Source organism: Triticum aestivum, chromosome 4D, assembly GCF_018294505.1.
Source record: "Triticum aestivum cultivar Chinese Spring chromosome 4D, IWGSC CS RefSeq v2.1, whole genome shotgun sequence".
NCBI lineage: Eukaryota > Viridiplantae > Streptophyta > Magnoliopsida > Poales > Poaceae > Triticum > Triticum aestivum.
The window spans coordinates 38778605-38788274 of record NC_057805.1 but is presented as its reverse complement, the minus strand read 5'-3'; positions in this window follow the sequence as shown (position 1 = coordinate 38788274).

Genomic DNA, 9670 nt, shown 5'->3' with positions numbered 1-9670 from the left:
GAGGAATCTTGAAGAAAAATATAACTTAGAGAAATGAATCAAGAACAGATGACATATGAGGTGTTTAGTGTGTGAAGATTTGAAGAAAAACACCTTTGAGGATTTTGTAGAAATCATTTGAATCAAAGAGGGTAGTGAAAGTAACTTTTAATTACCCTGGACGAAGAACACGACGAACTAGGAAGTGGAGATGTGAAGTTCGTCAGTGCAGATCTTCCACGCCCTAACTCGGCTGAGGAAGACAGCTACGGCGGCGGCGGAGTGAAGAAATCCGCGGCCGGCGCGAGTACGACGGCGACGAGGTCGAGGCAGTGAAGCTCTTCCTCACCGGCGACAATGAAGTAGTGGCGGCGCTAGGGTTTGAGAAGCTCGAGCTGGAGTGAGGTCGAGCGGAGTAAAAGAGAAGTGAGGAAGGGGAGGGGTATTTATAGCCACGGTGAAAAACTGTTCGCCCGAAGAAATTGGACGAATGTGCCCCTGACCCTTCTCATTCGCTTGACATGTGTCACCCACGCACTGAGAAGTGGAGATCGTGTGAGATCGTGGGTGAATAGATAAGTGTTTTCATGGGATGCGGAACGGTTTGAGCGGCAAAGCCGAAAATTTGGATAAGATAAGTTAAAAGTTCCGTTAGCAAATTCTTTAGCTGACAAGGACACAGTGAAGATTTTGAACGAGTTTCAAATAGAACGCACATGAAGAATTTGTGAATAGAATGGGTTGAGTTCAGCATAGAGGGGGAAGGGTCCGATCACATTCACTTAGCAGAAGAAGGCAACTTGAAGAAATAGCAATAAGTGAATGCTGTAGAGGACATAAACTCATATATATATATATAGCCAATGAAGAAAAACGACGGAAAAGGTGAAGACAATGCAAAGTTGAAGAAAATGAACAACCGAGGAATTTCAGAAACTGAGGATAAACTCAAATTGAAGATTTTCAACTTTGGTGGTGGCGTGACCCACCGTATTAGAATAATGATTTCAGACACTGCCTACAATTGTCGTAGGGTTCTGAGAATCAAATTCTTCGTTAATTTCTTCACACTTAGAGTGTTATTCTTCATGGATTGAAGAAAAACGTTTCTTCATGTGTTGCACATCTAAGTCATCAATTTTGCATAAGTGTTAGGATGAGTGTCCTTTTCAAAGAACATTCGAAGATTCTAAGATATTTAGCTCACACCGCAACTTGCTAAATCTCTTCTCATCCAAGGGCTTTGTGAAGATATCGGCTAGCTGTTCTTCAGTCTTCACATGCTCAATAGAAATGTCGCCCTTCAACACATGATCGCGAAGAAAATGATGACGAATCTGAATGTGCATTGTCTTCGAGTGCTGAACTGGTTGTGAGCAATCTTGATGGCACTTTGTAACACCCCAAAATTTTGACCTTGTTTTATTAATTAAAATTTTGCCAGGAAATTAAATTTTTATTTTCTAGATTTATCTTTTGATTTCAGAACCTCTCTTTTCTTTAATATTGTGGAGTTTTTACCCCAAGTGAAAACTTTCCAAAAATATTATTGGACTTGTATAGCCTCTCAAGAAAACATTGCTTTTATCAGTGGATTTATTTGCATAATTGTTTTTCCTGAGCTTTATTCTTTAAAAAAATGATTTTTATAAGCTTTAGAGCCTCATTTGCACTACAACCCTTTCAAATACTTCTTTAAAATTCCCACCAAAATTTGGAGATGTCATGTGATGTTCCCACATCACTTTTATGCAAAAATCTCTTTTAGTCATTTGGAGATTTTGAGCCCTACCTCAAGTTTTCAAATCTGGTCCAGTTTGTAATTTGCACTACAACCTATTTAAATATTCCTTTAAAACTTCCACCAAAATTAGGGGAGGTCAGTAGGAGTATATAATTCAACTTCATGCAAAAACCTATGAGTGTGCTTTGAAAAATTTGAGCAAATCATCCTCTTTTGCTCTCTGGTTCAGTTTGGCATTTTCTACTGCAACCATATTTTAACTTGCCCTTTTACCCATGACTCTTTTTCCTACTTATGGACCACCCTGCAAAACCCTTAAGCCCAGGAGAGTGGACCCATTGGAGTATGTTTGGTCCATGAAATGATGCCCTTTTCTTTCTGTCCAGAATTGGTTTTCTCAAAAACTTGCACTAACAAGTTTCTATTTTTGCAAAACTAACCTTACCACCTTCTTTAGCATCTAAAGAGACTATGATCTGGAGTTTTTGGCCACCCCAAGAGATGCCTAGATGCCCATGACATTCTGTCGAGCACTTTGTGTGCATGGCCAAATTTGGCATGATTTTTAGTTGGCATTGTGAGCTTGATCCTCTGACCTAACTAACTTGTCCACTAAGCTCCTAGCTAACCCTAACCCAGGCCTGTTAACTACCAGCATCATCCGAGCTCTCTAACACGCGCTGGCATTTCGTCGAGCACCTGGCGTGCATGCACCGGGCGCGCCCAGAGCGCGCGTTTTGCACGTGCATGCGCACGGGTCGCCGCGTCTGGCCCCTGGCCTTTGCTCACCTGCAGAGCCACGCCCGTCCTCATCCACTCACCATCACCCTCCAGGCTGCCCCTGGAGCTCCACAGCACCGCCGTCAGGTCGGCCTTGGCAGCTAGCGGCCGGCCACAGCAGGGCTCTGCCGCGGACGGCGCCGCCCGAGCCACCCGCGCGCGCCAGCTCGCCCCCTTGAGCAGTGGGGAGCTCGTCGGAATGCGCCGACCAGCCCCAATCACCTCCACGTCGCCCTGCAGCAACAGAACGACGGTTCGCCGTCGGTCTTATCCACGGCCGCCGCGGAACCGACCTTGGCCGCCTATAAGAGGAGCCCCGAGCTCGTCCAGTCACTCAGGCAAGCTCAAGCCATCCACCTAACGCTCCCATAGCCTGCAATCGACCAAGGAAGGCCGTCTTCCCCCCTCTCCGGTCAGCTCGGCCCCCGCCATGTTTCGGTCCCGCTCGTCACAACCAGAGCCTCCCCCGTCCGTCTAGAGCCACCGTTCAACTCCCCTGAACCTTGCGGAGCCACCCCACCTCTCAAACACGATTGGGAACCACCGTAGCTCTAGTCCCCAAAACCTCCCGAAGCCACCTCCGCCGCGGAGCTCGCCGCCGGTGACTCCCTCCACCCCCGCCAACCTAGCGACCACCGGGAGGACTGCCCTGGACTGGCGGATCCATCCCTGCCCCCGGGGCCCCGTGGGGAGCCGCCGTTCGCCGGCGTCGATCACCGGAGCCCGCCACCACTCGGACAGAAGAGGAGGGAGGCGCGGGCGACTGGTCAAACCTGACCAGTGGGCCCCCTGGACCCACTGTCAGTGACCCCGAGCCGGCCCGCGCTGTTTTAAGTGGAGGCGTAAAGCCCGAAGTACGTGTCCCCCTCTCGAAAGCGTATTTCGTCCGAAACGTTTTCTTTTCTGTTTTATTTTAAAATCAGATTTTGACTGAAACTTTGACTGGCTATATCTTTTTAAATAAAACTCCAAATGAATTAATTCTTTTTCCTACCTCTCTCAAATTCCACCTAGTTTATTTTAAGATTTATTTCAAAAATATCTAGGACAACTTTTTGCGCTGTTTTTAAAGTATGTGTTATTTGAATATTTTTGAAAATAGGAATTTGGAAGGGGAGATTATAACTTTCAAAAGTTTTGGAGTGCACCTCACCCCTCCACACCTTGAAGGCAAGCATCTTGAACTCAGATATGATACAAGTTGGGTGCTGTTTTGCTAGAATATTCTAGAACTCCATCATTTATGCTAATGTGGAATGGTGTTATTTTATGTGGAATCATACTCATGCATATAAGCACATGGTGAAAATCTTTTCTGTATGTGACATTGGTGACAGTAGCTACTTCTCATGCCACATGTGCCTGATGATAGTTCGGAGGGAGTCCGAAACAAGGTTATGTCCCGGTGAACACAACCCCGTGACTGACGTCTCGTTGTGGCGAGAATGTGCAGTAAGGCAGGATGGGGCATGAGGGGTGGTGACCCTGTCGGGAAACTATGAAGAACATTGCTATGCTAACCATGCAGGGAATACATAAACCTCCTGAGTCGGCCGTAGATCGAGTCTTGTTCCAGTAACCCCCATACTTGTTTCGTACTACCACTTGTCCCTGCCATAGGTAGGGTACGGTTCAGTAAGTTGTCAACCCCTTACCTAGCACACACCGTACAGAGAGGCCATGGTGGAAGATACCGGAGGCATCCGGTAGGCATGCCACCTGGTCCGGGGGCATGGGTGTTTCGGTTGTAGCCGAAGGGGTAGCTCCCCTAGTTTGCGCGCGGTATAAATTTTGTGATACCCATGCTAAGTCAAGGTTGTAGCCTCCCCACTTAGAGTTTTGCTTAATGGGTGTCGTGGGTGATTCCAGACACCGGTAAGTTAGGCTGGTGTGTGCGGTTAGGTGTGTTTTCAATTAAAAGACCGTAGGCGGAATTAGTCCCGATGGACTAAAGAAATCCGTTACCCGTGGGTAAAGAGTACACCCTCTGCAGAGATTATACATCTATTCGAATAGCCGTGTCCATGGGTAAGGACTACAGTCCGGGATGGGTCAAGTGTCGGTCTTAGTGTCGGTCTTTGGAGGAGAAAAACTGTTAAACCAGAACTTGGATCATGACTTGTGACTTGTGATGATTATGATTATTATTATTATTATGGACTAACCATTTACATTATTTGAAATATTGAGTATCCCTGGGACGGTTCTACCTCCTGGATATTCACCATGCTTATTTACCTTATAAGCCCTTTATGTGGTGTCGCTGAGACGCCCGACTGTGGCATGCTTGTCATTTATTTACCTTATGAGCCCTTTATGTGGTGTCGCTGAGACGCCCGACTGTGGCATGCTTGTTATTTATTTACCTTATAAGCCCTTTATGTGGTGTCGCTCAGACGCCCGACTGTGGCATGTTTGTTATTCTTTTATATAAGCCCTTTATGTGATGTCGCTCAGACGCCCGACTGAGGCACGCTTTATATTATTACCCATTCAAGGTGTCGCTTCAGACACCCGATCGGTGCATTTTTAATTTCCTTCTTATGTGCATCGTGAGTTTTATTTTGGGACTGACTAAGTGATCACGGATTATTTTAGTGCATGATTATCACCTGCTATGTTATACCTGTTTTCATGATGTTTGCGAGTAATTCAAAGTACTCACTGGCTTGTCCCTGGCTATTGTCTTGGCCAGATTTCTTGCGTGGAGAGGAGCTTTGCGACGACAGCCCCGGAACCTACGCAATGGAGATAGCAGCCTCGCGAAGATAGGAGTTATCCTGGTCAGCTGTTCCTGTGGGAAATGGAGTCCCATAGACGCAGATGAACCACAAACCGCTTCCGCCATCAACCACTAGAAACCAATTGTTGTACTCAGAGGCCACAATGGTCTTGTACTACATATTTTGTACTTTGCTTGGAATTTCTGTATCAAGGATGAGCTGGTTGCCGTCGAGGAATTTGATCAGCATTTTCTTCAGCACCATTTTCTTCAGCATTTTCTACAAGTGCATTAGCTTGACGTTCTTCATGTTCTGGAATGAATTCTTCAGCAGATTCTTCGCTCGGAATGACATCCTCTGTAGCCTTGAACTTGATAGATTCCTCAGGTGCTAGTTCATCTATCACAGAAGGTAGGTGCTCTCTTTGCGAGCCATTAGTTTAATCAAACCGCACATCTACAGTTTCAACAACCTTGTGAAGAACGTTGTTGAAGACTCTGTAGGTGTGCGAGTCCTTTCCGTAACCAAGCATAAAACCTTCATGTGCTTTCGGTGCAAATTTTGAGTTGTGATGAGGATCTCTAATCCAGCAATTAGCACCAAAGACTTTGAAATAACTCACATTGGGTTTCTTGTCAGTGAGGAGTTCATAGGCAATCTTCTTGAAGAATTTGTGAAGATATACTCTATTGATGATGTGGCATGCAGTATCAATTGCATCAATCCAGAAGCGACGAGGTGTTTTGTATTCATCAAGCATAGTGCGAGCCATCTCAGCAAGAGTCCTGTTCTTGCGCTCCACGACGCCATTCTGCTGAGGAGTATAAGGAGCAGATAACTCATGAGTAATACCAAGTTCATCAAGATAGTCATCAAGACCAGAATTCTTGAACTCAGTTCCATTGTCACTTCTGATGTGCTTGATCTTCACACCAAAGTTGGCTGAAGCCCTCGAGGAAAATCGTTTGAAGACTTCGTGCACTTCGTGTTTGTAAGTGACAACCCATGTGTAACGAGAGTAATCATCAACAATAACAAAGCCATATTGAGATGCATCATTTGAAACTGCAGAATAATGGTTAGGACCGAAGAGATCCATGTGAAGCAATTCAAATGGGCGAGTGGTAGTCATGATTATCTTCGCTGGATGCTTAGCCTTGGTTATCTTTCCAGTTTCACAGGCTCCGCATAAGTGATCCTTGAGGAATTTGACATTCTCTATGCCAATTACGTGCTTCTTCTTTGCAAGCGTGTGCAAATTCCTCATGCCTGCATGACCAAGTCGTCGAAGCCATAGCCAGCCTTCTGAAGCTTTTGCAAGTAGGCACACGGCTGGTTGTGGTCCTTTAGAGAAATCAACAATATACAAGTCTCCTCTCCTAAAGCCTTCAAAGACTTTGGAATTGTCAGCTTCCATGACCACAACACAATGATACTTGCCAAAGACAACAACCATATCAAGATCACAAAGCATTGAGACAGACATGAGGTTGTATCCTAAGGACTCGACAAGCATGACTTTGTCCATGTGTCGATCCTTTGTGATCGCAACCTTACCTGACCCAATACCTGATTTTTGCCTTTGTCAGCGAAGATGATATGCTTCAGATGCGATGGAGATAAGGGAGCATCCATCAATAGATTCTTGTCACCAGTCATGTGATTTGTACATCCACTATCGAGGACCCACTCAGTGGCTTTGGGTTGATCATCGTGCAGATAAATTAGTGCAACTTACGAACTCATATACTTCATCAGTGAAGAATATGACATCATAATTCATCAGATCAATATCATCAAGCAACAGAATAGATAAAGCAATATGAGGACGTGAGAAATGATAGTTCAGTTCTTCATGATTAGCATGCGTCCTTTCAGGCACTTTTCAGGTCTCCAGTAAATCTTCAAACGTTTACGCACGTCTGGAGACCTGACCCTGCAGAAGAGATTAGTTCTTTTTCTTCACCACCCACATCTGAAGGGGTGGCAAAGAGATCATCACTCTGCGAGCTCCATATGAGAAAGGTGGCATAGAATCTAATCCATTTCGTTTCACATAAGAGGAGTTAGGATAAGCATATGAATAAGCAGAGAAATTCTTCGAGGACTTATGAACATAATGGTTAGAAGAATAATGCTCATATTCATAGCCCTTAGCTCTTCCCTGCGAAACAGAGTTGTTAGCACGATGATATTCATATGAGGACTTTGATCCTTTTGAGGAATTTGATCCATGTGAAGAATTTGGTCCGTATGAGGACTTGGATCCATATGAAGAATTTGGTCCATATGAAGAGTTTGATCTGGGGTTCCTATTCTTCACATGTGGAGTCATGAGGACATTCACCTGAAGACTTTCAAGACACTTTTTGGGAACCCAGATTTTCTTCATAGGGGAACCATTCCTGCTGTTAGTACCCACATATCTAGCAAATACTTCACCATTCTGATTTTTGAACAGTTTATAGTTGGAGTCAAATGACTCATCAGAAGAATGAGGAGATTCACATGTAAAGCCAGATAAATTGGATGGATCAACTGGAGGTCCCTTTGCAGCAACCCATGAGGTTTTGGGGTACTGCTCAGGCTTCCAATATGTACCATCAGCATTGAGTTTCCTCTCAAAGGCAATACCCTCTTTCCTAGGGTTCCTGTTGAGGATCTGCTTTTTAAGCACATCACAAAGAGTCTGATGCCCTTTGAGGCTTTTGTACATGCCTGTCATGTACAATTCCTTCAGCCCTGCATCATCAGTGATACTAGCAATGTCCTCAGATGAGGAATTAGTGATAGCAGAGACAGTTGAAGAATTTGTAGCATTAGAAGCATTTGAACATTCAGGTGAAGAATTAGCAGATTCACGTTCAATGAATTTCAAACATGGAGGAACTAATTCTTCCTGAGAAGCGCTGATTTGTTGAGCAAGTAATGAATCGCGCGCCTTATGAAGATCTTCATAAATCACTCTTAGCTTTTCAAGATCTTGCTTTCTTTGAAGAAATTCATAAGAAAGATTTTCATGATCAGACAAGAGAGTGTTATGATGACTTTGAAGGTTATCAAACCTAGTCTGAAGTCTCTAAAGATTTTTAGTCAAGGTTTTAGTGCGATCCATTTCTTCACCCAACACATCATCACTTTTATCTAGCATGTTTTGAACCTTTTCAAAAGCCTTTTGTTGTTTCACAGCAATCTTAGCAAGTTTAGAGTAGCTGGGCTTGAGGTTTTCATCAGATTCATTCTCACTTGATTCAGAGGAGGTATATTTGAGTACCTTGGCACCCTTTTCCATGAAGCAATTGGTCGGAGCATAGTCATCATTGCCTTCATCAGCCTTGTTGGTGAAGCCATTTTCTTCAGAGTTGAAGATAGACTTGCTGACGAATGCAGTAGCGAGAGCTAGACTCGCCATACCAGACTCGGACTCCTCAGATGCCTCCTCTTCCTCATGTTCCTCAGATTCAGCCTCAGAGTCCATTTCCTTGCCAATGAATGCCCGAGCCTTCTTGGAGCTGCTCTTCTTGTGAGACGAAGACTTCGAGGAGTTTGATGATGAAGATTTTGAGGATTTCTTCCTTTTCTTCGCATCATCAGAACTGTAATCCTTGTATTCCTTCTTCTTTGATTCCTTTTCCCACTGAGGACAATCTTGAATGTAGTGTCCAGGTTTCTTGCATTTGTGACAAAGCCTCTTCTTGTAGTCACTGGATGAGGAATCATTGCTCCTTAAGGATTTTCCAAAGCAACCACGTCTTGAGAACCTCTGAAATTTCTTCTCGAGCAGTGCTAGCTCCTGGCTCAGTTCTTTAGGATCGCCAAGGCTACTACCAGAATTTTCACCTTCAGATTCAGAGACAGCCTTGGCCTTCAGGGCACGTGATCTGCCATAGCTCGAACCATGGAGATCTCTCTTCTCAGCAAACTGGAACTAATGAGTATCTAGCCTCTCGAGGATATCAGCGGGATCAAGTGACTTGTAATTAGCACGTTCTTGTATCATCAATGCCAGAGTATCAAATGAGGAATCAAGCGACCTCAGCAATTTCTTCACCACCTCATGGTCGGTGATGTCAGTGGCACCAAGTGCTTGAAGCTCATTTGAGATATCAGTGAGGCGATCGAAGGTTTGTTGAAAATTTTCATTGTCGAGTCTTTTGAAGCGGTTGAAGAGATTGCGAAGAACATCAACTCGAGAGTCACGCTGTGTTGAGACTCCTTCATTGACTTTGGACAGCCTATCCCAGATAAGCTTAGCAGTTTCCAAAGCACTCACTCTTCGATACTTTCCTTTGCTCAAATGGCCACATATGATATTCTTCGCTTGAGAATCGAGTTGCTTGAATCTCTTCACATCAGTAGCGCTCAGAGAAGGTGTGACTGAGGGAACACCATTTTCCACAACATACCAGAGATCATTATCAATTGCCTCAAGATGCATTCGCAT